This window comes from Falco punctatus, assembly GCF_963210335.1.
Source record: "Falco punctatus genome assembly, chromosome: 14".
Lineage (NCBI taxonomy): Eukaryota > Metazoa > Chordata > Aves > Falconiformes > Falconidae > Falco > Falco punctatus.
In genome coordinates this window covers 2,302,627-2,330,073 of record NC_137594.1, presented here as the reverse complement: position 1 = coordinate 2,330,073, position 27,447 = coordinate 2,302,627, and the positions used below count along the sequence as shown (strand labels likewise).

At 61.5% G+C, this 27,447-nt stretch overlaps 1 protein-coding gene across 5 annotated transcripts in view; it reads right to left on the bottom strand.

Annotated features, from left to right (window-relative positions):
* Positions 1-19,753, bottom strand: part of CBFA2T3 (CBFA2/RUNX1 partner transcriptional co-repressor 3) — a 30,241-nt gene extending 10,488 nt beyond the window's left edge. For 2 of the 5 annotated variants that reach the window (XM_080364889.1, XM_080364890.1), the window contains exon 1: positions 9,515-9,828. The gene's annotated coding sequence lies outside the window, so the exon portion shown is untranslated. Of the gene's footprint in view, positions 1-9,514; positions 9,829-18,527 lie in introns of those variants that run through there. The other 3 variants (XM_080364887.1, XM_080364886.1, XM_080364888.1) reach the window with 3 other exon arrangements.
* Positions 19,754-27,447: the final 7,694 nt, after the last annotated feature.

Sequence of the window (27,447 nt, the reverse complement as noted above, 5' to 3'; positions counted from 1 at the left end):
CCCCAAGACCAAGCAGCATCCCTCCCCATAAAACAACTGTTTCCTTGCAGGCCTGCCAAAATAAATGGTATGTTTTGAAAAACATATATTTTCATTTTCATGGAAATGCCCATCTCTGGGCAAGGCTCCTCCAGACTTCCAGGCTTCTCCTATCAATCAGAGGAGCAGGATCCAGTGCCGACGGCAGACGACCAGCCATGAGCGTGCACAGAGCACGACACAGACTGGGTGGCTGCATCTGCGCAGCCGCAGCACCTTGATCTGCCAGGTGTCCACATGATCCCTCCTGGGCTCAGCATCCCCCAGGCATCGCCTGCTACCCAGCTCGGCAAAGCACGGCCTGCATTGCCACTGCTTGCCAGCTTCCGCCCGCAGCAGGCAGGGCCAGCACCTCCCCGTGATGCAGGGCTCTGCATGGGCACCACTGCCACCCCGTCGCCCTTCTTGCCCCCTCTGAACCCAGGTTTGCATTGCCGGGTGCTGGCTGGCATCGCATAGAGAGCACGGTGCAGCGAGGCATTGCAACATGCTCTTCACGTCTGCAACACTGCAGCCACCCATGTGCAGGCCCTGGCTCTCCACGCAACAGCCACCGGGCATGGGGACAAGCCACAGCAGCTTGGGAACAGCGTGGCAGCTTGCCCAGGTAAGTGCACCTGCACCAGCCTGTGCAGCTCCCAGTGCGGAGGGGCTGCGCCCGTGGGTTGGGCTCTGCTGCTGCTTGCAAGGAGGGAGGAGGCTGCAGCTTGCAAGATGTTCCCCCCTGCCTGCATCCCCGGCATGGTCCCTGCCTGTGTCCCCATCCCTGCCTGTGGCACTGTCCCTGTCTGCATCCCTGCCTGCATCCCTGACACCATCCCTCCCTGTATCCCCATCCCTGCCTGCATCCTCACCCCCATCCTTGTCCCCCTCAGTGTCCTGACTCCGTACACATGCCCATGCCAAGGGGAAAACTTGGACACACTCATTCTGGCACCGACACATCTTTTCCACAGCTTCCCATTGAGACGAAAGTTTCCATGAAGCTGAGCAAGCACCCAGGGAAACGGGGCCTGGCTGTGTTTTCTCTTGTCTTTTCCTTCTTTTTTTTTTTCTCTAAGTCATAAATTTTCCCCAATGTCTGCAATGCAAACACCACCATGTGGGCACGGGGATGAGGGATGGCTCAAACCCGATGGGATTTCTCAGTGCCCAAAGCCTGGGACGGCCGTGGGATCCAGCCAGACCGGGGCACCAGCCCAGGTCCTCTGCAGGATGGGACAAGCTCGGTGGTGGGCGAAAGGGGTTTTGGGGGGCAGCCCTCTGGCAGTGCCTCCAAACAATAATTCCCCAACATGACTCAAACTCTGCTGGAATGTTTTTTTTTCTTCTGTCTCTCTTTTTTTTTTTTCTTTCTTTGGGGTAATTTGTCCCAGCCGCTCGGGGCTGTGTCTGTTTTCCTCCATCTGGTTTCCATTAGGCCTGTGCAGCCCAGATGAATAAGTAATAATATAAAAATAAAAGGATTAGTATTTTCTCCTTGGCTGGCAGGAGTGGGTGTCCCCCACCCTGCCTCCCGGGGCCAGTGGATGCCGGACCTCTCGCACACCCCCGCACGACCCTGAGACCCCCATTTGTCACACCAGAGGGTTTAACCCCCTGCATACTGGTCCGGGCACGGTCCCCACAGGGGTGATGACACACCAGCGGTCCCCACAGGGGTGATGACACACCAGCGTGGATGCTACCAGCTGATCAAGCCTGGCTTGGCCCCGGCTTGCCCATGGCACCCAGCGCTGTGCTGCCCCGGTGGTGCCACAGGGGTTAGGGTTTGTGACCCCGCTGGGCACCGACAAGCCCTGAATTGCTTGCCCTGGCTTGTGCATTGATGTTAGCTGGTCCCCTGCCTCTCGCCAGAGCTGGGGCCGGGGGTCTGCTCGGCTGTGTGCTCCCCAGCGGGCAGTGTTGGGTGCTGGAAAGCACCAATGCATGGCACTGTACGGCTGTGCATGTGGCATGGTGCAACTGCGCACGCTGGCAGGACCAACACGTAGCACCACACAGCTGTGCACACTGGCAGGCACCAACACCCAGCATCACACAGCCGGGCACACCAGTGGGCACCGACGCGCAGCATCACACAGGCAGGCACACCAAGGGGCAACAATGCACAGCACTGTGCAGCTGAGCCCTCCAGTAGGCACCACCACATGGCATCCTATAGCTGTGCACACCAGCAGGCACCAGTGCATGGCACCCTGCAGCCTGAGGAATGGGGGCCAGCAGCCAGCCCAGCATGCTGCCTGCTGCTTCCCAGGGCCCCGGGGAGCCCGTCCCGCTGCTGTAGGCTGTGCCCCAGCCTGGGGTGCCTGTCCAGGGAGTAGCTGGAGGAGGTGATAGAGCTGTGCCAGCCCCAGAGTGAGCCCCATGACAGCCAGCACCCAGGCTGGCTGCTCTCCTCACCACCTCCCCAGGGAGGGTGATGGTGAGGGCAGGGAGCTGCCCTGGCTGTGGCCATTGGAAAGCTCTGGCTTCCTGCAGCCCTCCTCTCCCAGGCCAGACGAAGCTTCCCATGTGAGGAAGGGGTTAAAAGGGAATTAAAAGACCAGCATCCTTCATGCTCTCCAAATGGCCACAAATGAAATCCAGATGCTGGAGGTGACGTCTCTTAAGCCAGGCTGCCTCTGAAACAAAGGCAAGCAAGCATTCCTGCTCCTCAGCTGCTGCTGCCACCGGGCCAAGAACAACTCCCCGATAAGATGGCGAAGGACCGAGCTGTCCCAGCTGGAGCACGTTAGGGAAGCGTGCAGCACCGGCAGCCAGGCAGCAGCACTGGCCACGTGCACCCTGCACCCATCCTGATCCCCTCACCGGGATGATGGGGTAGGTGACAGCAGGCAGCTTGGAGGTGGCTCATCCCCAGCTGCATGTGGAGGGGGAGAGAGCAAGAGAGTGGCTGTGGGATGCTGAAGGGATGCTGCGCACCCCTGGCACTCCTGGGCACCCATTGCCAGGGTGTTCCATATACATATTTTGGGGAGCCAGGCTAGCAAGGAGCTATCCAAACCCCAGCACTCGTCAGTGCAAATGAAGCCATTTAAAAGGAAATCCAATTAATTAAATCCTCGGCACAAGATGTAAATAAACCCAGCTTTGGCCAGCTCCGGGCCCAGGGAGGTGTTGGCCCGTGTGTCAGCATGGGGAGCTCCACCACAGGGAGCTCTCGCCGCGGGTAAAGGCTGCCGCAAGGATGGTGGGATGCAGATGTGCTCAACGGTGCCAGGGGAGCGCCGGTGGTACCAGGGGAGTGCTGGCAATGCCACGTCATGCTCAGGTGTCTGCCGTGCCCAGCCCTGCAGGAACCCAGGCCCTGCCTGCACTCTGCCTGCAGTCAGGGATCCTCGCAAGGATGCTCATGCCTCGAGTGGCACAAGTCTGCTCTGCCCTGCTCCTCCAGCTGGCAGGGTGGTGGCTGCCTGGCCCAGCGTGGGTGGCCGTGCCGTGCCAACCAGCCCACAAGGTTGGGCATTGCCCCTGCCATTTAGTTTGGCTGCTCAGTTGAGCAGGACCTGCCACCATCCTTGCACCACTGTGACAACCCTTTGCGCTGGTCGGTGAGCCAGCCTTTGTCCCTGCCATCCTTGCCTTGCCCACGGGACAGGTTCCACACCGCTGGCCCGGGCTGGGATGTTCCCACCCATCCAACACCAGGACCAAAGCAGGCTTCACCATGCTCAGATACATCCTGATTTGCTTTGCTTTCCCCACAGCCCTGACACGTGAGCAGCCCACGGCCGCGCTGCCTGCACCGGGCCAGCATCCCAGGTGTCCAGCGCTGCTGGATGCACCATGGGCAAAGCTCCCCGCTCAGCTCCGGGGCAGCGGCTGCCAGCAGGGACCTGGATGCCCAGTCCCCTTTCCAGCTCCCTCAGCGCAGCAGTGACAGCATGGCTCCTTGTGGGACATCACCACCCGGAGCCAGGCTTCCCCGTGCACCCCAAGCCCCACAAACCCCAGTTCTCAAGCCCAAGGACCCAAACCCGCTGCCTCAGCTCCGCACTGGCAGTGCCAGCCAGCTCCCCGCTCACCCCGGCGTGGCCGGGGAGGATGGAGATGGGTTTGATTTTCCTCAAAACAACAACAACAACAACAAAGCCAAAAAAATAAAAGCGCCCTCTCTGTTTTACAAGCCTTCATTTGCTATTGTTTATGTAAACAGGTAAATTGTTTCGTATCTCAATTAAAAACATCTGCCACATAAATGAATACCAATTAACTCATCCTGTTTTTAATTACTCTGTTAATTACACACAGGCAGCAAAAAGGATGGCAGGGGAATAGGGAAAGCATGCTCACAACCCCCCCTTCCCACCTTGCTCTTGGCAAGGATCCGAAATGTGCCCAGATAATGATGGATTAAGGTGGCTGGTGAAAACTGTGGCTCGTGGCCAGCTCCGGCGTGGCGGCTCCCTGCCAGCCCAGCCGGGTGCTGCCGGGTGCCTCGCAGGGGTATTTCCCGGCACCCTCCCGAGAAGTGCTGCACCACCCCGTTTCGGAAACCCTGGGCCCCGTGGGATGCGCCAGTGCTGCCCGTCTCATCCCCTGTGTCGGCAGCGACCGCTGCACAGCCTGCCTGGCTTTCCCAGCACCAGCCCCCGCGTTTGCTCTCAAAACGTATCCTGGGGGAGAGAAACCTCAGGACACCAAAGCGCACGGGGAGGATGGAGGAGGCTTCATGCGGACAACATCCTCATGGACCAAAAGCATCCTCGAGGCAGCCGTGATGCCCCCAGGAGCTCTCCTGCTGCCGAGGGGCAACGCCTCTATGTAGACACAGCAGCACGGGGTGGATGCCGTCCCCAAACTGGGCCAGCGGCGATTGCCGAGGGACCCCGGGCGCCATCAGCCCCTCGCCCCCCCAGCTGTGGGAAGCTTTCCAAGCGAGCAGATGGGGCAGGGGAGCGGCAGCAGCGAGGAGGAAAGCAGAAAAGGCTATTTTCTCACGCTACATATTTTACAAGTCGAACATTTTGTGCATTTCAGCCTTGCCTGTAAAAGCATCTCAGGCTCAGCCCTGGGACTCGACATTGGAGCTTGTGAGTCAACAGTGGCTGGCGGCAACGTGGCCAGCCAGCATAGAAAGGGGCTGGGAATTGGGGTCCCCCCATGCAAAGGGTTGGCCTGGGGGGGTCCCCTAACCCACTGGTGCTGGAGGAGTGGCAGGATGGTCAACAACCCCTGCCAAGCCCACCAGCCAGGACACAGCATCTGCTGCAAATGCTGCCTGCAGCATTGCGCCTGGTGCTACCGTCTGACCTGTCCCACCAACAGCTCCCGGGGCAGCAAGGGCAGGTGGGCATGCACACACCTCCCCCCCGGCTCCCCAGCTGCCTTACACTCCTGGAAATTAAATATACTGACTAAACACCATAAGTAAACTGAGTGCTGTGGCCAGCCCAGCACGCCTGGCGGCACAGGGCTGGGGCTGACCCCACCAGCAGCGCTGGCCAAGCTGCTCCCCACCTGGAAAGCACCCACATCTTGGCTGCAAACCACTTCCTTGGTGCAAGAAGGGCTGTGGGTGCATCATGGTGGTGGCCACACAGGAAGGGCAACTGATCCACCAATGCATTGCCAAAGGAGCACCCCAAAACCAGCCCGATGCCCCAGCTGCGGAGCCGAATGCTGTTTGAAGGCAGGGAGAGGTTCAGGCTAAAACGCCCCAGTTTTTGCAGCCACCCAGCCATGTGCACAGGGACGCTCAGCCCCAAAGGTGGCCTGGATAGCTGGAGTGGGGACAAGTGGCACAAGCAGCCAGGGGACTCGGGGCATTCTGGAGGCAGAGAGAGGCTGGGGAAGGGAAAACATCCCGCTCCAGACACCAGCGCTGGTGGGGAGCTCCCTGCAAGGTCCCTGCAGCGTGGGAATGCTGAGGCACTGCTGGCTCCCCAGGGAACCTGGGCCGGATCCTGCTCCACAGCCACCAGGATGGTAACGGCTTCATGGTGGTGCTGGATCCAGCCGTGCATCCCCACAGCCTTTGGGCTGCTGCATTACCGACTCTTTGTCTACTTTTTACCCACGGGCTACATTTCAAGGCGATTTTGCCCATGTGAGGTTGAATCAAATACCACAAGAAAAAATATTAATGAGAATTTTGCAAAATAAACAGGAAATCCCTTGGATGTTTTCTGGAAACATTGGTCAGCATCTTCCGAAGGAAAGCTGCGGGCTTGTCAAGGTGGGGTTGCCCCTGGGGAGCCTGAGCGTGCTGGGAGGGACGGCAGAAAACAAGCTTCAGGAAATCTAAAAATAAATCCTGAACTGGGCAATGGCACTAACACCAGCGGCACCCGGGCAGGAGGGTTCTCCTCTGTGCTACCAGCCTGGACTCACCCCGTACGGGCCAGCACAAAGCTTGCTAGGATGGGTCCCCACATGGGGAACCCCCTTGTCCCCAGCCTGGTGGGACAGCTAAACCCAGCTCCTGCCCATGGTCCAGCTTGGAAAGCACTGGCCAGAGCTGCAGCATCCAACTCACGCCCCCTCGACCCCAGCAGCAGCATTTAAGCCCAACTTTGCACCAAGCTCAGCTCCTTCCCAGGGCCCAGGCAGCTCCATTTGCAGGATCAGGCCATGATCTGCCCAAAACCTTGTGCACACTGCAGCTGTGCTGGTCTGGCCAGGGGCAGAAGCAGTGCTGGTGCCGGTGGCAGAGGCTGGTGTGTGTCCCCTGGGGAGGGTCAGCTCCCTGCCCCACTGCCAGCACTGGTGCATGCCTCACTGGCAGCCCTGGTTGGCTCACCGGCAATCCGCTGACTCCCATTAGGAGATGTAATAACAGGCATTTAGGGGGTGCTTCTCCTGCCGGGGGGTCCCGCAGCACCCTGCACCCCTTCCCCAGGCAGCCGCGGGGCAGGGGATGCTGCACGGCCATGGTCAGAGAGCCGAGCTGCCTCCCGACTGCCCGGGATTTAAGCCGGCTGCCGGCAGCGAGTGGAGCCGAGACCCCATTTCCATGGCAAAGCCGGACGCTGTGCAGCCACGCTGCCCGGATCCTGCCTGGGGTTTTCCATGCGTGCAAACAACCATGCTCAGTAGCAGAAATCCAGGGAAGGGACATGGGGGACATCAGCAGAGATCTGCCAGCCCGTGTCCCCGCGTGGGACCTGCCAGAGCCCCCTCACCGGCATGCTGGCGGCGGGCAGCCCACCCCAGCTGTGCCCACAGGGCTGCCCCTGACCTGGTGGTGCTGAGCATGCCGCAGCGACGGGCAGAGGCTGGGGGGCTGCTCAAAGCTGGGCTGAGCATCGCAGTATTTTCCATCCTGCACTCTGGAAGTCCCAGATGTAAGATGCAAATCTGGCACCCACATGAGGCCTCAGTGCCACCCTGCCCAAACACAGCACCCACCCCGTGCCAGCACCCAGCACCACAGGGGAGCAGCCTCTCAGCCCCACGCATCTTGGCTTTCCCTCTCTACAAGCCAACATCTGCAGTCACATGTTTTTCAAACAAAACAAACCCGACGTGGCCATCACCAGATAAAACCTTACCTGCCAGCGTGGACACCGACAAGGCCTGCTGGGAGGCAGCAGGCAGGGAAAAACCCCTTTGCATAGCCAAGTTCATCTCCACTTGTGTTCCCAGCCACAGCAAAAGCAACACTCAAAATTCCTCCCTGCGTGGAAATGCTCTGCACGGGGGACCTGCCTTATACGCCGCCGGAAAGCCAAGCACCGAGCACCTGTCCTGGGTGGCAGCTTGGTCCCGCAGGGCTCCTCACCCGAGGACTGCGGGCACCAGGGCTGTCAGCATTCTATCCTCCCCGCCTGCTGCTCCGCGCTTGCTGTGGGGTTTTGGGATGGTTCCCCCGTATCTCCATGCCCCATACCATAGCAGAGCTCACCCCACTGCGGTGCCGAGCAGACGGATGTTTGCAGAGTGTCTTCAAGTTGCTCGACAAAGGAGCGGAGAATTAATATTCCTTTTAATTAAAGGCAGAAAAATCTCTTTGTTCCTGAACAGAGAGAAAACAACAGAGGGAAGAGCTCAAAAGCTCTAAGCTAGAGATGAGACCATCGCTTAGATTCAAAGACACTGTCAACATGCACGTGACCTCAAATTAAAAAAACAAAATGAAACCCAGCAGCAGCAGCAGCTCCTCTCCAAAAGCGAAGGAAAGTTGCAAAGTTTTTCTTGGCTAATGGGGTGGGGGGTGGGGGGAAATCCAACAAAAGGTGCGTTTAACCAGAGAAATGCTCTGCAGTGTCCGAAGGCACCATCCAGCAGCGAGGGCTGCGCGGCGGAGTGATGGGGAGAGCTGGCCGTGCCCCGGCCCCAGCACCACGGAGGAGCCACGGAGGAGCCACGGAGGAGCGTGGTGCCAGCCACGGTGCCAGCCTCGCTCCATCGCTACGCCGACAGCATCCCCTTACCCAAGGCAGGCCGGAGCGGGCAGCCAGGCGTGCCAGCAAACGCCGCTTAATGCAATTCTGAAGGGAAAGCAAGAGCTGGACAGTGATTAATGGCTGCGAGGATCAGAAGCAGGGCAGCGCTGGAGCGGAGAGCTGGAGGCTCCCCAAGTCAACCTTCCTTCCCAAAACCGCATCCAAAAACCTGTTCCCCGGCACACGCCAGGACACGGTGCGCGTCCCCTGCACGGCCCCTGTGTCCTTGCATGTAAACACAGAATTACGTTGCCGCAGCTGTAACTTCACCGAGCAGCCCTGGGTTTCCTCCCTCAAACTCGCCCGAGTGGATCAGCTCCTCCTCGCCACGAAACGTGGCTACATCTTGGAATCGGTGGCGGCCAGAGCAGGATGTGGAGCCGGCGGGTTGGTGGTCCGAGGAGGAGGAGGAGGGATGCAGGGATGAAAGCGACTTCTCCTGCCGGGCAGAAGTCGGGAGCCACGAGTGGGGAGGGTTTGCTGCGGGGAAGGTGCGGGGGGGAGCGCACACTCGCGTAGGTTCCCCGGGTAGCTGGGCCACCCTGGCTCTCGGTAAGCGGCTGCCGGGTGCGGGGCGGGGAGCGGGGTGCACATCCCGCCGCCCCTGCGTGAGCGGGGTCCCCGGTGGCGGCAACCCCGCTCCGGGCCCGCCTGTGCTGGAGGAGCCGCTCCCGGCGCTGCCCGCCACACGGACAGACGGCGGCTCCGGTGCCCGCTCGCCCTGCCCCGCTCCGCCGCTGCGCGCCCTGGGGGTGGCCGTGCTCGGGGACGGCGCTGCCCCCCCGGGCAGCGGCAGCATCCCGGACTCCTGCGCACCGGCAGCCTCACCCGGGCACCGGCAGCATCCCCGTCCCCTGCGCACCGAGAGCATCCCCCGGGCACAGGCAGCATCCCCGTCCCCTGCGCACCGAGAGCATCCCCCGGGCACCGGCAGCATCCCCGTGCCCTGCGCACCGAGAGCATCCCCCGGGCACCGGCAGCATCCCCGTGCCCTGCGCACCGAGAGCACCCCCAGCCCTTCTCCGCAGCCCCGCCGGGAACCGGGAGCCTCCCGGTCCCCGCTCCCGCCCGCGGACGGCACTTACCGTCCTGAGGTGTGGCGGAGGCGTGAGGTAAGTCCCAAGGCAGGGGCCGGCGGCGCCGGCAGGAGCGGGCAGAGCCGGCAGCGGCCCCCGGCGGCGGCGGCGGCGGCCCCGGCCCGGTTAAGGCCGGCGCGGGCGGAGCGCGGCCCCGCGGCGGCGGCTGCCCCCGGCACCTGCCCGCCGCCGCTCGCCGCGCCCGGGGCCACCGGGGGCCGCCAGCCCGGGGGTCGGGGCGCTTCCCCCCCCCCGGAGGGGTGGCACCGGAGAAGCGGGGGAGGGCGGGGGCGGAGAAGCCCGTAAATCCGCGGGGCCGGTTCACCCCCTACGCGCTGCCCGGCGGCGCATCCTCCGGCGCCGCGTCGCGGCCATGGGGCGCCCGCGGCCGCGCTCCGTGCCGGGCCGGGCCGCCCGCAGCGCCCGCCGCTGCCGCCGCGCCGCCCGCCCGCCCCGGAGTGAGCGCCGCCCGCCCGCGCCGCTGCCTTAGACGGCGCCTCCACCGCGCCCGGCAGGGGGCGCCCCGCCGCCGCCGCCGCCACCGGAGCGGGGCCCCGGGGTGCGCGGCCCGGGGAGGGGGCGCCGGCTGCGCAGGGACACGGGGCTGCGCGGGGACATGGCGGGGGGCACGGCATCGGGGGGCTGCACGGGGGTATGGGGGGGGTCATGGTGCCGAGGGACTGCACGGGGACACGGGGGGCTACCTGGCACCGGGAGGCTGCACGGAGACATGGGGGGCTGCCTGGCACCAGGGGGGCTGCCTGGCACTGGGGGGGCTGCACGGGGACATGGAGGGGCTGCACAACACTGGCGGCTGCACAGGGGCTGAGGACTGCCTGGGACCAGAGAGCCGTGCAGGGGGTACGTGGGCCCTGGGGGCGGCAGGGGACTGGGGTTTGCAAAACACTTGGGGTTTGCAAGGGGTTGGCGGTGCTGAAGACTGAGGGTTGCAAAGCTGGGGGAGGGGGGCTGCGGGGGGGGGGCTGCATAAGTCCGGGGGGGGCCTGCAAGGGGCCAGGAGTTGTTTGCGTGAGATGTGGGTACTATGAGGGGATGGGGCCAGGGCTTGTCTGGGGCCGTGGGAACAGTCTAGGCGCTGGAACTGCGACTTGCAAAGGCTGGAGTGAGGTGGGGGTGTTTGGAGGGGGGCTGTGGGGGGCTGGGAGTGTGGTTGCTTCCCTCTCCAGAGGCCCGAGGGCTGGGGTATGCAGCAGGAGTAGTCACACAAGCAGCTGCAAGCCCCGTGGGCACAGCCCTCAGTGGTCCATGTGCCCCTCCTGGCCAGGCCTTGGGGTGCCCCCCACCCCACTTGGCCTCGGCAGGGCTCCCTAGGGCAGCTGCGTGGCACTGGCACCGCGGGAATGCCAGCAGGGCCCTCCCACCACAGCGGTGCACGGCACCCATGCATTCAGTGCGCTGCCTGCCCATGCCAGGTCCCCGGCATGCCCTTCCTGCACACCCTGTGCCAGCTGCGGGGGGACCACTAAAAATCCCCCCCTGCCCGCCCAAGTCCTACTACGAAGCTTGTGCGCCGGGTAACACAAGCCCTGCTAATTTCCCTGTGCGCCGAGGCCCTGCCTCTCTGCGTAATTACTCTGTTTGGCAGCTGCCTTCCCTCTGCGAGTTGCTGTGCGGAGCCTTTGCCGCCCGTATGGTTGTTGTATTACTCATCCTTGCTCGCTCCCCAGTGCTTGGGCGCCGGGGACCATGGCAGCTCTGCCAGGCAGCAAGTCACTGCTGCATGGCTGTTGCACAACTGCTGCCTGAGTGTTGGGTGGCACCGCCGCTGCAGGACCGCTGCACGGCTTCTGTACGGCCAGTGAATGGCCCTGGCATGACCAATGCACCACCACTGTGTGGTCACTGTATTGGCACCACATGGCTGTTGCATGGCCACTACGTGTCTGCTGCGTGGCCACTGCATGACCATTGCATGGCCAGTAAATGACCACAGCCAAGCTCCCCGATGTCACCCCACTGCAGCACCCTGACCCATCCCCTTCCACCCCTGCTCTCAGCCATCCCGACCTCCAGCTCGGGTTTTGCATGCCCACGGCAGGGGTCTTTGCCATGCTCTTGCACTGCCTGAGCTGTGGGACCTGAGTCTCGGTAGCGTTTGTATCCTACACCAGTCAGCAGTGTGTGCACACTGCGCAGCGTCTGGGCAGCATCACACACCGTGCATGCACCGGCTGCCTGCCCTGCCTGCCCTTCCCAGCATGAAGCACTGGGCTTGTCCCCGTTCCTGCCCCTGCCTGCACTGCTCTCATTCCCTATGGGACCTTTCTCGAGGAGCCTCTTGCGCATGAATGTCATGGCCCCACTGGCAAGGGCCCATGAGCAGCAGAGGAAAATCCGCCCCTGTGCACAGCTGCACGCACGCCCCGCCACCCCCCCAGCTTTGCATAGGCGGCACCGGCTGGCACATGCAAATGCTGGCAGTGCGTGTGCAGTTGGACACGCGGTGTGCGGTGCAGTCCTCTGCTGGTGCGCGCATTGAGACGCACCAGCCATCACTGAGGCAACCCGAGGATGCTCCCAAGGCAGAGCCCCACACTTCTGGGGTGCAAGCACGGAGCTCCTTTGGGCTCTGGCTGCTCACCAGGGGAGCAGAAACCTGACCGTCGGGGTGACCATGCTCTCAGCCGAACCGGCTGTCCCACACATCCACCCTGATGCAGTTCAAGCCGTTGAATACGTTGCAAAATACCCAGCTAGGGCTGTGCCATGAGCCCAGACGGACCCCAGTGGTGACCGAACCGTCCCTGCCGACCTGCCATCACCCTGGCCTAGGGCACCTCACGGCAACCTGCCTGGAAAAGCCACAACTTCTCCATCTCCTGGTTAATGTGGAGCGTAGCTGCAGGATGCTACCAAATACCTGCTGGCTGGGCGCTGCCTTGCCCGACGCCACAGGGTCTTTGCAGCAAAAGCAGATGGAGCCAGGCACGGCTGCCTCACCAGGGCTGCTGCACTGCCCAGAGCTGCCCATGTGCTGGCAGGACGGGCAGGCGTCAGCTCCGTGACCCGCAGGGGACAGCATGGGCAGGAGGGAGCCATGCCACAACTCCTCTGGCGGCGTTTGGGTGGCAGGGTCCGCTTCGTTTCTATTCCGTGCACACAGCCTGTAATTTTGGTCTATTGAAGTCATAATTCACTACTGTGAAAATAAACATTTGTGTTAGCTCGCTTTATTCAGCGGGCCTCGTCTGAATGTTAATAATTCCCTGCCGGTGTGCTCGCACGTGGCCTTGGCCAGTGGGGCAAAGCCCAGGCACCCGTGGCCATGGCTGTGGCCACCTCCTTGTACGCTTTGGGTGGGATCTCACCATCCTTTGTACATTGTCCCCGGAGGGGGGGGGATCCCTAGATCGGGACAGGGAGGAGATGAGGAGACAAGTGCTGGAGATGAGGAGACAAGTGCTGCTTTGGGTGGGATCTCACCATCCTTTGTACATTGTCCCCGGAGGATCCCTGGATCCCGACAGGGAGGAGATGGGGAGACAAGTGCCACTTAGCGCTAAGCCGGGGATAAATAAGCTGCCACAAGATAAAGGTCATATAGAAGTAATATTTAGAGCCAAGCAGACCGAGTCCAGCACCTGCTCTGGACCCTTCCCTGCCTGTGCCTGTCCCTCGTTTTGTTTCCCTGCGGAGTTTTGTGGGTGCTCCCATCTGCAGTGGGGATTCCCCAGCACTCTCCCTGTGCCATAGGGGAGCTGGGCCAAGCAGGAGGACACCTGTGCCACCCTCTGGCTGTCCCCATGGCTGTCCCCACCCATGTCCCTGCTCAGCCAGCCGTGGGCAGGGCTGGCCCCAGGGCTCCCCGGGTTTCTCCCTGCTGGCTGCAGGGGCTGGTGCTTCCCCTCTGCATTTGCATCTTCCCAGCCTTTATCTTTCTCCCAGTCTCTGTATTGCTGCAATTACAGACACTTTAAAACACAATGATCTGGCTGTTAGCGTGATGGATGACAGAACCTTTCTGTCTGGTTTAAATCATTGCCTAGAGTGAGCAAACTTCCCCGGCTTAACCCTTTCGTACCCACCACCTCCCAGCCTTCTCCCTGCCCAGCCAGGGCTGGTGGCTGCCAGCTGGGTGCTGCAATGTGCTCCATGGGTGTCCACCACACGCGTAGGTCCCACGGATGGGGATTCAGGGGGTGTCTGGCATCCCTGGGGTCAGTGTTGGTGGGGAAACAGCCCCCATCTCTCAGCTTCCTGGGTGCATGGGGCAGATGTGGCACAGCGGGCCAGGCGATGGGAGCAGCCCCATGTTGGCAGAGCTGCTGGCCCCAGATCCGGTGGCCCCTCTCCGCTGCGGCAGGAAAGCAACGGCCGGGCTGAAAGATAAGTGCCTGCCAGGGCTCGATAGCCTGCCTGGATCTGTCCCAGTGCAGGGCCTGGCAATCCTTCCCCCGGCAAATCTGGAGCCGGGGCAGGATGGGGCCCCGCCGGGTTCCCACCCGTCAGAGGATGGAAACTCCTGCAATGACTCGGTGTGGGTCACGCCAGCGCGTGATTGATGGCACAGCGTGCAACAGCCAGGGGATTAACTGCACATGTTATGGCAATTCCCGCTCCCTTTGTTTTGAGGAGCCAGCATCTCTTGCTGCTGAGCATCCTGCCCAGTGGCCACCGCTGCCTGCCCTGCCTGCTGCTGCCAGCGCTGCCCCCACGGGTGCCTCAGTCCCACAGGAGGGTGTGGGTACCATCACCCACCACTTCTGCTGGTGGGTGCTGGCCAATCCACAGTGAGGAGGGATGTCCTCCATCCCTGCTGGGTGTGTGTGGGGAAAGGCTGCAGTGGGGCAGCTTGGGGATGTGCCAAGGACCTGCCCCAGGCAAAGGGGCTCCCCAGGGCATGGCCTGGGGGCGAAGGGGGCCACCAGGGCCTGGCATGGTGCATGCCAGCAGATAAGGTGCTCAGTGAGGGTGGATGAGGGCAACTGGCACCAAGCCTCGCAGGAAACGGTCACCACCACATGCCATCCGGGCCCTGTATCTGGCCACACACATGACCCCTGCCCGCTATCGGAGCTGCGCACGTGGGCCGGGGGCAACGTGGTGGGTGCTACCAGCTGCTGCCACCACCAGGGCAGCCCCAATGCCATGCCCCACTTGTGCCTTTGCAGCCACCACAGTGTTGGGGTCCCTTTTCACACCTCATGGGTGCCCAACCATCAGTGCTGACCCACCATTTCTCTCCCCGCAGCTCTCGCTCAGCCCCTCACTCTGCCTCCTGCCAGCACCGTATTGTCCCCCTTCTCCCCGGCTCTCCCTGAGCTCTTGCAACCTGGGCTCTTGCTCAGCCCCATTCTTTCCTAGCGTGCCTGGAAGAGCTGATTGCTATTCAGGCTGCGTCCCCCCTTCGCAAGCCTCAGGCTTTTTAAAAAAGCCCACGGTGTTGGTTTATCACACCTTCCCCCTCACCGCACTGGTGAGTCATCCCCTCGCCGGCATACCGGCAGCCACGCAGACCTGCCCTGCAGTGGGCAGCACCCGTGGACACCCGCAGCCCCTCTGCCACACCATGCTGGGGGTCCTGCTACGGCTCGGCTGTCGCAGGAGGCTTGTCTGGAGGTGAAGGCACCGAGCCGTGCAGGCACTCAGTGCCTGGTGTGCCACAGGTTTCCTGTGTCACCCCCAGTGAGTCTGTCTGTCCATCTGGGTTTCTCAGTCTCTTATGTGTTCCCTCCTGGGGAGCAGAGCATCCATCTCCACGTGCCTCTCTGCGGTCCTCACTAGATGTGGCCTTGCCAGGGGTGCCTGCCTGGCACAGCGCTGAGCAGAGCTTGGGGACAGTGTGGGGCCAGGTGCTCACGAGCAGCCATAGTGAAGCAAAGCTCCACGTCACTGGTGGGATTCCCATTTTGACTGGGGACCCATTTGCTCAGAGCATCCCAGTGGGGATGCCGTGCTCGAGGCAGGGAGCTGCCAGGCTGGGAAGGGTCAGCGTGACCACAGATGGTCCCATTGCCCTGGCTGCGTGCACAGACATGGTGGCCTCAATCTCAGTGCCTAAACCCAGCCCAGAGCGAGTGCCGGGAGCCAGCTGCAGCCCCAGGCGTTCTTCCCTTGGCATTTTGCTTGCAGCAAGAGCCCTGGCTGGCACCGCACCTCTCTGTGCGTTAATTCATCAGGGAATGCATGGGGGAGATAAGGGGCTGGTGGGGAGCCAGCAGCCAGGGAAGACAGCTCGCCTGCCCGCTGGCTATCACCCGCTGCAGCTGCATCCGCTGCGGTGACATCTGCTCAGCAGGAAGTGCCGCTCGCCAGCCTTTCTGAAGAAAGGGGGTTCGTTTCTGCCTGGCTTCCCTCTGTGCCCACTCGTGGGGATCCCCCGACTCGGGGTCACCCATCCCACAGCTGCCCTGGCCCCTCGCTTCCTCAGCTGAGGGCTGGAAGGAGCAGCCCCCCTAGCCGTTGCCACCAGGAAGCAGACTCAGGGGCTTTGTGGCTTTCCCACAACTTCCATAAAGAAAAGGAAAAAATGCATCTTCCATTAAAAGAAAAAAAAAATCCTGTTTTCCTTGCTGACAGATTCATTCCTGCTTCATGGCACTCAAAGGGAAACCAGCCCCTACTGCTTATCATCTCCGCCTGCCCTGTGCCGCAGGATCCGAAAAATCACCGGATTGGCTTAAACACCAGGAGACTCTGGGATACGGCACCATTCCTCTGGGTGCTTTAAGGTTTTGGGGCTGCTGGGAGCCAAGTTTCCAGATTTTCTTTGCCACAGAGAGTCTGGAAAGTGTTCTAATTGCAAGGTGGAGATAGCCACATACTGCCCTGCCTCTGGGAGCCGATGCTTTAGGGTGCTGGTGGCATCCCCATGGGAGAAGTGCCAGGCAGCAGCACTGTCAGCAAGTCCTGCCAGCCTCAGCCTTGGCCAGCAGGATTTATCTGGGAGATGCTGAATAAAATCCTCTGAGCTGCCCTGGTGAGCACAGTATGCTGGATGAGCCATGTCCCCCACCGTGGCTCCTCTAGTCCCTCACCTTGAGAGGTCCCCTGTCCATGGCACTGCTCCCCTTTGCAGGGCTGGGCAAGGGGAATGGTGGTGCTGAGCCTCAAGAGCCACGTCATCAAGGCTTGGCCCCTAACACCACCTGGGACACGTGAGACCTCCCTGCAATGCCGAAGTCTGGGGACACAAGAGCATCTCTCAGCCCTGCTATGGCACCACAGCCACGCTCCCTGTCCCTTGCCTGGCGAGCAGCTCCAGTGACGTTAACAGTGGGTTCACACTCCCTTTCTCCCCCCAAAACCATGGGGCTCCTGGCTGCTTGCCAGCCCTCCCCATCCCACAGGCTGCAACTGCCTGCACGGGGCTCTTTAACGATGGGAATTTAATTAGCTTGCATTGCACTTCCAACACCTCGCATCCCTGCAAAAATCAATCGGAGCTAGCAGGAGGTGGAGCAGCACAGCCTGCCTTTGCTCCAGCACAGGGCTCAGCCTGGGAGCAAAGCCCTGGGGCTGCTTTCACAACTCCCCCGGGGCCAAAATACCCCGACACCAGGCTCCGGCAGCAGGGAGGCTGCGATGTGTGCCGTGCCATGCGTGGGGAGACGCAGCCTCGCAGCGGGGAGGTCTGGGATTCGTTACGAGGTCCAGATGCGCTGCAGCAGTGGGGGACGTTGTGGCTGTCTCTGGCCACCTGCATCGTTTCCCAGTTCCCAGGCTAAAAGCAGGGCTTGTTATCAAGAGCAAAAAATGTGCCACCTCTGTTGTATTTCATTTCCCTTTCTCCACCTCTTCCCTGCCCGCTGCGCATCAGAGATAACAGCTCTCCGCACTGAAGCTGGAGCATGGGGCAGGCAACGGCCTCACCAGCCCTATCGCTGCCTCACCGGCCACAAGGAAATCAGGAAGTTTGCAGAGATATTCAGCCAACAAAATAAACATTTCTCCTGCCAAGAGCCTAACCGGCAGCTCAGCAAGCCCGCAGCAATCTGCACGACTCCCCTCACTGCAGCCTTCTGGCCAACGGTGCCCAGTGGGCCGCCACAGCCGTGCTGTGCCCACCCAGCCCCTGGCACCTTGTCGGTGGGTAGCCCTCACTGGGGGTGCACCGGACCTTGCCACGAGTGGCAGATCTGGGGACAGGGACCCCAGCACAGCTCCCATCCACGGCAAACCAGCATGGCACAATGGATGCAGCACCCAGGCCGTACCACAAACTCTGCCCTGGAGCCTGTCCTCACCACATCCCCAACTCTTGGGGTGGGTGTCAGGACTGGGCAGCGGGGAAGGGAGCTGTGGCCGGAGCATGGTGCCGCTGGGGAGAGGGATGTGTGAGGGGAAGTGAGGCAGAGGGCCACTATTGTTCACTCAGGGCAGATTAATGCCGGTGACTCAGCCGGCAGCCGCTTTCCTGTCCTGTGCTGGGCATTGACCCAGCAGGAGCACCCTGGGCCCCCCCAGAACTGTGACCGCCCCCCGGCCGAGGCTGGGCTGTGGGATACCCCTTGCCCTGTGCATGGCCACACCGTTGCCAGGGGGATGCTCTGGCACAGGGCTGTAGGATTCCCTGGCCCTGCAAAGCCTCAATGCTGCCACACTGCAAGCAAACAGCAGCACCTGGAAAGCCCATGGGGTCGGATCCTGACCCTATGGCACCAACCTGGTGCATGCAGGATCTGGCTGCTGCCAGGGAGCGAGCACGAGAACGTGCTTCTGACCCACATGTGAGCTGCTGACCCCAGAATGAACAAAAACACCCAATAAAAACAGCATTGAAACCCTGTAAATAAAACATAATCCTGGCTGATTACTCATTATGGAAAGGTTAATTGCAGAGCAGGTTCTGAATGGGTCCCTGCGACAGCAAGCCCATGGTGCCCCATGGTGCCAGTGCATGGGGATGTACCGACGGGCATTGGCCACGTGCCACCCCCAGGGAACACCTGCCCACCCGAGGCTGCATTTGACATTGGGGTGAGTCACCTGCATCATGGCATGGCACACGGCACAGCCACGGCCACCAGCCACCTTCCTCCCACCTCTGCCTCAGCCTTACCTTGGCCAGTCCTGCCTGCTGCCCTGGGCCAGGATGGGTGGCTGTCCGGCTTGGGGGGTCCCCCGGGGATCCCAGAGAATGGGTGTCAGTGCCCCAGTGCTGTGAGCCTTGCAGGGGCCAGCGCAGCCAGCCTGCTCCCACGTGTTGGTGCAGGAGCCGCGCTGGGGAGGGAGATGCTGAGCACCAGCAGGGCACGGGGTATCCTGCCAGCTTGGTGCCTGCCCCGCTGCGAGGGCCGTTCATGTGACGGATGAGGCCGGGGTGGCAGCAGAGCCGTGTCCCATGGCGAGGGGGAAGGTGAACAGCTGCTGGGCAGTGATAATGCAGCGGGTGGGGGGAGGCTGGGCAGCTGCGCCCGTGTCCTTCCCCAACAGGAACCATCTGCGACCAAGCCCAGCTCTGCCTTCCCTATCAGCCATTCCGGTCTGACTTTCCAACAACTTCCCCTTCGCACCGGCTTCACTTCCTTGCTGCAAGGGGCTGGCGCGGTGCAGCTTGGCACAGGCAGCACCATGCAGCATGGCACGGCAGGACCAGCACAGTGTGGCATGGTATGGCACAGCTGGCACAGCGCACCTTGGCATGGGCAGTGTGGTGCAGCATGGCGTGGCAGGACCAGCGTGGTGCAGCACGGCATGGCTGTCAAGGGTGCAGCTTAGCACAGGCAGCACCATGCGGCACGGCACAGCACAGCCAGCACGGTGTGGCATGGCACGGCACGGCACGGTGTGGCTGTCAAGTTGCAGCACTGCGCTGGCAAGCCGCTGTGGCACAGCCAGCACGACGCAGCCCAGCACGGCACGGTCGGCAGGATGCACCACAGCACGGTGCAGGACAGCGTGGGAAACGCAGTGCAGTATGGTGCAGCTGGCACAGCATGGCCGGTGCAACACGGGGGTAGCAGCAGCACAGCGTGGTGCAGCCTGGTGCAGCACAGCCCCTGCTGTGTAGCACACCACAGCCAGCACGGTGCAGCCTGGTGCAACCAGCGTGCTGCAACGTGGAGGGCTCCCCTCCTTGCTGCAGCCCTACAACCTGCTGGCACCTCTGCATGGGGACAGCCTTGGGGATGAGGACGTCCCCTGAATTGCAGCTGCAGCATTGGTGCTGTGCGTGAGCCAGGGAGGCTCGCTGCACCGGCCTGGCTCCAGGCATCGCCCTGGGCTGCTCAGCACTCGGGCTAACACCCCTGGCCAGTACAGACCCCCGCTTTGCAGCCCATCCCTGCAGGCTCCAGGCCACCACCCCCCCCCCAGCGCCACAGCTCAAGCTCCCCAGCAGCCACCAGCGAGAGAAACAACTTGTTAGAAAACCGAAAGGCGGCTCTGGGCTGCAGGTGGGAGGGAGGAAACGTGTCCTAAAAATACAGCAGCGCCTGCACAGTCCCTGAAGGTGGCTGAGCAGATGGCGTGTCTCGGCGGCCACCTGGGCTCCCACAGATGGTACCCGGGGCTCCCCGCTTCATGCCCCCAGCCTGGGGCTCCCAGGGGGGAGGACAGGAAAGGGACAGTGGGGTGTAAGTGTGGATGAGGGTCCCAGAGCATGGGGGTGCAGGGGTGCTGTGCTGCGGGGGCACAGGCTGTGGGACAGAGCGGGGCAAAGTGGGGTGTCACCAGCATGGTTGGCAACATCTCTGCCCTCTGGGTACAGCCAGGGCCCCACGGGACGGTAGGCACGGTCTGGGTGCTGCAGGGAGGTGAGGGGAAGCCCCGGCACAGGGCCAATATGCTAGGGGAAAGGACCACATGGCTCCAAACCACAGCCCACACCACAGCCAGGGCTGCGCACTCGAGGGGAGACACTGTAGCTGCAGTGAGCCTCTGCCATAGACCCTCACCCTGTGTGCCGTTGATACTGGGAGATCCCAGCTCCATCCTACGCGCCCTGGAGATGCACCAGCAAGGGCAGAGCAGCCCAGCCACGTGGACTGAGGACTGGCAGAGCTTTTGGTGGGGGTTCCATCTGTGTTTCATGCTCTTGCCTCTTTCCTGTTTATTTCTGGTGGGATGGGTGGCCGCAGGCCCAGGTGGGCTCTGCATCATCGCCTCGGGGTTCTGCCAAGCTGCCCTGCAGCGAGGGGCAGGCTCGGCTGCAATGGGAGACAGAAAGTGCACGGGAGTTTAAATGGGAGCAGCTGCTCCCAGGGAGCGTCCTGGGGCAGCAAGTCAAAACCGGAGGGTTTCAGGGCCAGCCAGAGAAATCCCATTCAGCTGTGTGTGTCCTCACGTCACCTGCAGGGAGGGTTTTCTCTGCAGGCAAACAGGTGAGCACCTGCCTGGGCAGCTGCAGGCACCGTGCGTCAGTGGCAACAGGCTGCCAGGGGCTGGGGAATGCCCCAGCATGGGGGGAACCCCTGTGGGCATGGGGTCTGCTCTGGCATGGAAGGAACTTCTGGGATGCCAGGGTTTTGCTCAGCATGGGAGGAACATCTGAGGTCCTGGGGTCTGCTCTGGCATAAGGGGAACCCCCGGGGTGCCAGGGTCTGGCTCAGCATGGGGGTAACCCCTGGGGTCAGCTCTGGCACGGAGGGAACCCCTGAGGTCCTGGTTCAGCATGGGGGTAACCCCTGGGGTCAGCTCTGGCACGGAGGGAACCCCTGAGGTCCTGGTTCAGCATGGGGGTAACCCCTGGGGTCAGCTCTGGCATGGAGGGAACCCCTGAGGTCCTGGCTCAGCATGGGGGTAACCCCTGGGGTCAGCTCTGGCATGGAGGGAACCCCTGAGGTCCTGGCTCAGCATGGGGGTAACCCCTGGGGTCAGCTCTGGCATGGAGGGAACCCCTGAGGTCCTGGCTCAGCATAGGGGGAACCCCTGGGGTTCCAGGGTCTGGCTCAGCCTGGGGGGAACCCCTGAGGGCATGGAGTCTGCCCCGACGCAGGTGAGCCCCCTCCTTCCTGCCCACCCTCTGGGGAGCTTGCTGGCACCCCAGCCAGTTTCTCTCTGAGTCAGAGCCAGACGCTTGCGGCCAAGCGGAAACTTCCCCCCGGTAAAGGAGAAGCGGGACGGGCTCCCACCACCCCCATACTCAGAGCAAGAGGGCAGCAGAAAGGCAGAAAGCCCCGGGGGAGCAGCCGGGGCCCCACCGTGACACCCACTGTCCGCCTTCGCACTTACCGGGGCCAGGCCAGCCCTGTGCTCGGCATGGCATGTTTCTCCGGTGCCGGGGAATGCCCTGGCGAGCCCCCCCTCGGCCCCGTGCGCTGCCCCTGCCCAGGTGCCCCGCTCCCTGCAGCACCCCGCTGTCGCTCCCTTGCCCTCCGCGGGTGATGCAGCCGCCCCGGCACGGGGAACGCCGAGGGCAAAGGAAGCGGCAGCAATGACCCGTGAGCCAAGCGCCACCGGCACCTGCCGGAACCAAAACCGAGACCACCGCCTCCCAAAGCAGGCGCTGCCTTTTGGGCCGGTGGGAGGCACGGTGCTGGCTGCCGGCAGTTGTGCGGCTGGGATGGGGCTTTCGTACAGCTGTGTCCAAATCTGCCTCTTCTGCGCTGGGGAAATGTGGATGCGGGAGCGAAGGCAAGAGCCAGGGATGGGAAGGAGAGTGGCGGCCAAGGCGGGGAGATGGGAGCCGCTGAGAGTTCACATGAAACACAAAGACAAATTCTTTAAGGGAAGAAAAAAAAAAAAAAAAGAAAAAAGAAATCAAAGGGATGTGGAGAGGGAGATAAGAGGGAAGACAGAGCAGGGAGACGGAGGGAGCGGAGAGGACGCGGGCAGAGGGAGGCAGGAGGCGCGGGCGAGGCGAAGCTGGGGAGCCGGGGGAGCTGTCTGGCGCGGTCCCTATCGGCTCTCTCCATCACGGCAGCCCAACCTCAAGTAGTTTTTCACTGAGATTGGAGTGATCAGGTAGGGCTGCCCTCACAGGCAGCTGCGGGGCTGTGAATAAGCACCTGCTTATCTCTGCCCAACGGCTGTGCGAGGCTGCAGATTGCGGGAGGACGGGGAGCTGCTTGCCGGCTGCGATTTCCATATCAGCGCCCTGCAGCCGCCTGCACCAAATAAACACAACAGCCCCATGGACAAAAGGTTAATTATCAATTTTCAGAAAGGGAGAGAGGGGGGGAGGAGGAGAGAGGAGCAGAACGGCCGTTGCCAGCCGTGGGGATGCGCGGTTCCCAGCCGGGGTGCCGAGCTCTGTGCCCTGGGCACAAGCGCCCCCGAGTGCTGCATCCCTGAGCATCCCCAGGGCTGTGCCAGCACCTCTGGGGCTTCGGGGCAGGGGAAAAGGGGTGGGAATGGGGATGGGAATGGGGATGAGGATAGAGGTGGGGAAGAGGATGGGATGGAGACGGGGATGGAGACGAGGGTGGAGATTGGTCTGTGCCTGCTCCTGCACAGGGGCAGTAGCACTGGGGGAAGATGTAGAGGGAAAGGGCCCCTTGCATCCCCCTGGCTCAGCCCTGGCTAGGCAGAGGCAGTGCTGGAAGAAGGCACATCCTCCTCCTCCTCATGGGCATGCAAGTCCCTGCTGGCTCCACTTCCCACAGCCACGTTTCTTCATTCAACACCTTCCTCCGTCTTATCAGAGCAGCTGCAGGCTCCCAGCTCAGCCAGGACACGGGGCTCAGGGAGAGATGAGTTGGGAAGAGGTACCCTGATCACCCCAGCCCTGTGGGAAAAGGGACATGGGCAGTAGCATCCCCCTGCTTGTAGGTTAGACCAGGTGAAAACCATTTTGAATCCTCACGGGTACTTAATCTCTGTGCTTGGGGTCAGGGCATGCCTCTCAGTCCTCCGCTCAGGAGCAGGTTGTTAAAGAGGGCTGGGGGTGCTGGTGCTCTCTGCTGTCTCCCACCTTGTGGCCCACACTCACTTGGGCAGGGGTTGGTGCTATGGGGCTGGGAAACGCCTCTCTTGCTGCAGCCATCCTTGCACCAGGATGGCTTTCCTTATCCTGCAGCGTGGTCCTACACTAAGCACACCCGAGCCAGGGAACATGGCCCCACGTGTGCTCATGATGCTCTCAGCTTGCACGGGGAGACACGGAGCCCAAAAGTGCTGCACAGGGTGGCAGCCACTGCTGCGCTGGGAGGCCTCGAGCCCACGCGACACCAGATTTAGCCACTGACATGTTCCTAAAAATAGCAGGGAGCTGGGAGGCTGGCAAGCTGCATCTGCTGCCGTGGGGAGCAGACAGGGAGCTCCAGCTCTTATCCTGTGGGGCTGGGGTGCACAGGGCTGGGGTTCAGGGAGCTGGGGCACGTAGGGCTGGTCCCAGCACAGTTTGGCTGTAGGAGTGCTTGGAACTATTGGTTCAGGAGGATGCGGCCATTCCTGTGCCAGCCCGATGCCTGGAACAGGAGGACACTGGGATGGAGACAGGATGCTATCAAGCCTGGGATGGTCCTCATCCACCGGGGAATTAGATGTGTGGCTGTGGCTAAGAATATTGGGGTTTCATAATATTTAGCGCTTAGGCAGGGCTTTTGTGCATGCAGGGCTTTGCAGCTTTCGCCTGGTGGATGCTCGCAGGACCCTGGAGGGGTGAGGAGCTGGGTTTTGCCAGGGGATTTAGGGTGAGAAGCTGGGAGCAGAGCAGGGGCTCAAAGAACCATGGTGCATGGCAGGGATTGCTGTGATTGCCGGTGTAGCCCCAACCTACCCCACACCCTGAGAGGGGTCTGGCCTCTGGCTGGCAAAACACACTAAAAATACCAGGCTAAGTATACGGGGGAATGCAGGCAGGGTGTAAGCATCCCAGGCTGGAGCAGCCAGCCCCCTCCCAGCTTCACCTCCTGCCTCCCCAAGCTCACCCCAGCCCAAAATACTAACCCAGGGCCCATCTGGTGTCCAACTGATGAGCACAGATGTGTTTGGGATTTCCAAGCCGGCTGGCAGCCGTTCAGACCTGTCGCAAGCTGCACCTGCTGCAGGATATTTTCCCTTCTGGATTTAATCCACACACACACACACCCGCCAGCCCCAGGCACCCCCCCAGGGCTGGGTGAGCAGCAGAAGACACCCCCCCAGCTGATGACCCTCCTGCTCTGCACCCATCCCTGCCATAAATATGGATGTGGGAGCAGGAGAGGGCTGGAATAAATGCACATGGGGAGGCTGGCATGGGGGAGAGGGGCTGTGTGCTGCCCAAATCTCAGTCCCACCCAGGGAAATGCCTGGATGGGGGGGCTGTGTCCTCAGTCCTCACCCCCAGGATGGATTTTATCACCTCCAGGATGTTTTGGGAGGGTCGAAGGGGATGTCTCTGTGAGCATCCCCAGCTGGCCACCGCCACAGAGACCTGAGCCTTCCCTTGCAGACAACAAGCCCAAGCAAAGCTCTTGAGCTTGGAAACTCGCCAGTGCATTACCCAGCCCCCCAATTCCCACCCCACCCCCCTAAATTAACATGCCATTATTATTTTTTAACAAGGCTCTCCCAGATCAGATGTTGACCCCTGTAATGATCACGCAGCCTGCAGAGGGAATAAACAGCAAATCCCCTTTTAAATGAAGGCCTCATGGAGGGATTAGGAGCGAAGGGGTGGCCTCTCCCCCCACGTCCGGGGGCTGCCTGTGCAGATATGCAGGGCAGGAGGAGGCCTCGTCTGTCCGTCTGGCCCGTCTGAGGTGGTCCTGTGCGATAGGGAGTGATTAGGATTAGACACATCCAGGATGAGAGTTTTTTCACCAGATAGAGATGATAATGGGACCCATGGGGAGGATTACAGTCCCCGTCTCTCCAAGAGAGCTGCCATCTGCGTATCTGTCTCCTGACGTGTCTGCTCCCCTGACGCACCCAGCCGGACTCTCCCTTGTCTGTGCTGAGTCCCAGGATGGCAGCGCCGACCTGGTGCACCTGGTGGGGCTGGACCTTGCACCTTGTCCCCATGAGGGTCACGTGGGAGCAAGGGCTCATAGCCACCCGGGGTGGGAGACATGCTGTCCTGCACATAACACAGCACCCAGCATCCCTTCATCCCTGGGATGCTCAGGCATCCCTCTACATCCTCAGGGCATCCAGCATCCCTGGAACACTCAGCATCCCTGCACATTCCTGGGGCTTTCAGCATCCTGCATGTCCCTGGGGCATTCAGCATCCCTGTGTGTCCCTGGTGTTCTCAGGCATCTTCCTGTATCCCCAGGGCACCCAGCATCCCTGCACCCCCAGGGTATCCAGCATCCTTGGGGTGCTCAAGCCTCCCCACATACTTCCAGAGCATGCAGCATCCTCCTGCATCCCCAGGGCACTCAGCATCCCTGTGTGTCCCTGGGGAATTGAGCATTCCTCTGCATCCCCAAGCCATCTCTGGAGCTGCGCTGTGGCCATTGCCTCCCCAAGGAGCAGGGAAAAGTTCCCAGCTCTTGCCCTAAAAACATTCCAGGGTCCTGAGTGCTGCAAATCAAAGCTGGTGGCACTGATGTGAGGCTGGGGGAATGACATCTCACAGCCTCAGGGCTGCAAAGAGTGGCATGTGGGAAAGCCAGGCTGGGAACTGGGAGGAAGACAGGGCAAAACCCCAGCTAATGATTTATCAGGTGGATAAAAAGAGGAAAAAAAGGTCTATAAAAGTTGTGGTTTAGATGTATTTGTGGACTAAGCCATGCGGTCACTGCTTTCCCTGCTCACATGAAGTTGGCTCTCTTGCTTCTGCTTGGAGGTGGGACAGGCTGTTTTGCACAGACTGGGCTGGAGGGGTCCCCTGCCCACCAAGCAGTGCCCAGCTGGGGCTGTGCCCCAGGACACCGTCCCTATGGCCATGCCAATGCCAGTGGCACGGTGCCGGGCAGGGTGGCAGGGGTTTGCTGCCCACAGCATCCTCCCGTGGGCACCGAGGTGGGCTCAGGGCACCCAGCCAATGCTGCCACCCTCCCTCCATGTGACATCGGGGCTGTCTCCTGGTTCGGGGCCACCTCCACACCCCCAGGAGGCTGGCTGGGAGACAGGGTGACATAGCCCCGTGACAGCCTGGTGCGAGACTCACCAGCCCTGGCCTTTCCCATTCCCGAAGTGACACAAGCGCTGCTGTCCCGGTCGGCGTGGGGGAGAGTGGTGAGAACTGGCCTGTTCCCATCGCTCGGCACCGCCACTCCCCGCCAGCAGCATATTTCCCTGCTGAAGTCAGAGCCGCCCAGCAAAACACCCGGCTCCTGCCAAGCATCAATTGCACAAACATTTCCTATTTGGGATGTATGCGCCCACTGCGCTGTGCGCGGCATCCTGAGCCTCAATGCCATCCCCGGGGCGGCACGGGCTGAGGGCACACGCGTGTGCATGGCTGGCAGTGTGGGTGAGCACACACCTGTGTGCGTGGCCAGAGGAGCCCCGGTGAAGGTTGGAACCACTGCACCCGCCGTAATTATGGAGAGAGAGAGTGGCATTTTGAAGTTTGGATAAAACCTTAATTGAAGTCTTGGCTGCTGTTAATTATATTAAAGGCAGAGTGAGCGATGGGCTTTTTATTAGTTAATGAGGATTTTCATTTTCCAGCAGAGGAGCCCTTTGATGTTTCCAGGACTAATGGCTGTTAAATTCAACTTGTTTGCTTTGCTGGTGGTGGAGGGTGATGTGGGAGCAGGCGCTTCTCCGGCCATGGTGCCTATGGCAGCTGGCAAACGGTGCCCGGGGCCAGCCAGGAGCCACCCCAGCAAGAGGACAAGGATGCGCACAGCAGGAGCTGAAGCTTGTCCTGCTGCCTGCATGGATTTTTACAGACTATCTTTAAAACCTGTGGCAGGCTGCAACCCTTCTCTTGCAATTAGCATTTATTATGATTATTTCGCATTCATTACAAGCAGAGCTGAGAGCCAGCGCTATACCCCATCTGAAATCATTTGCAAATTTCTTTGCATCATTTTTCCCACTCTTGAAAGGGAAGGGCTGTACAAACAGTTTGCTGTGAATATTCAGAGCCCGGGACTGGGGAGGTGATGCCATCCATGCCGGTCCCGCGCCCCAGCCACGTGGCCGCACGGCTGCTC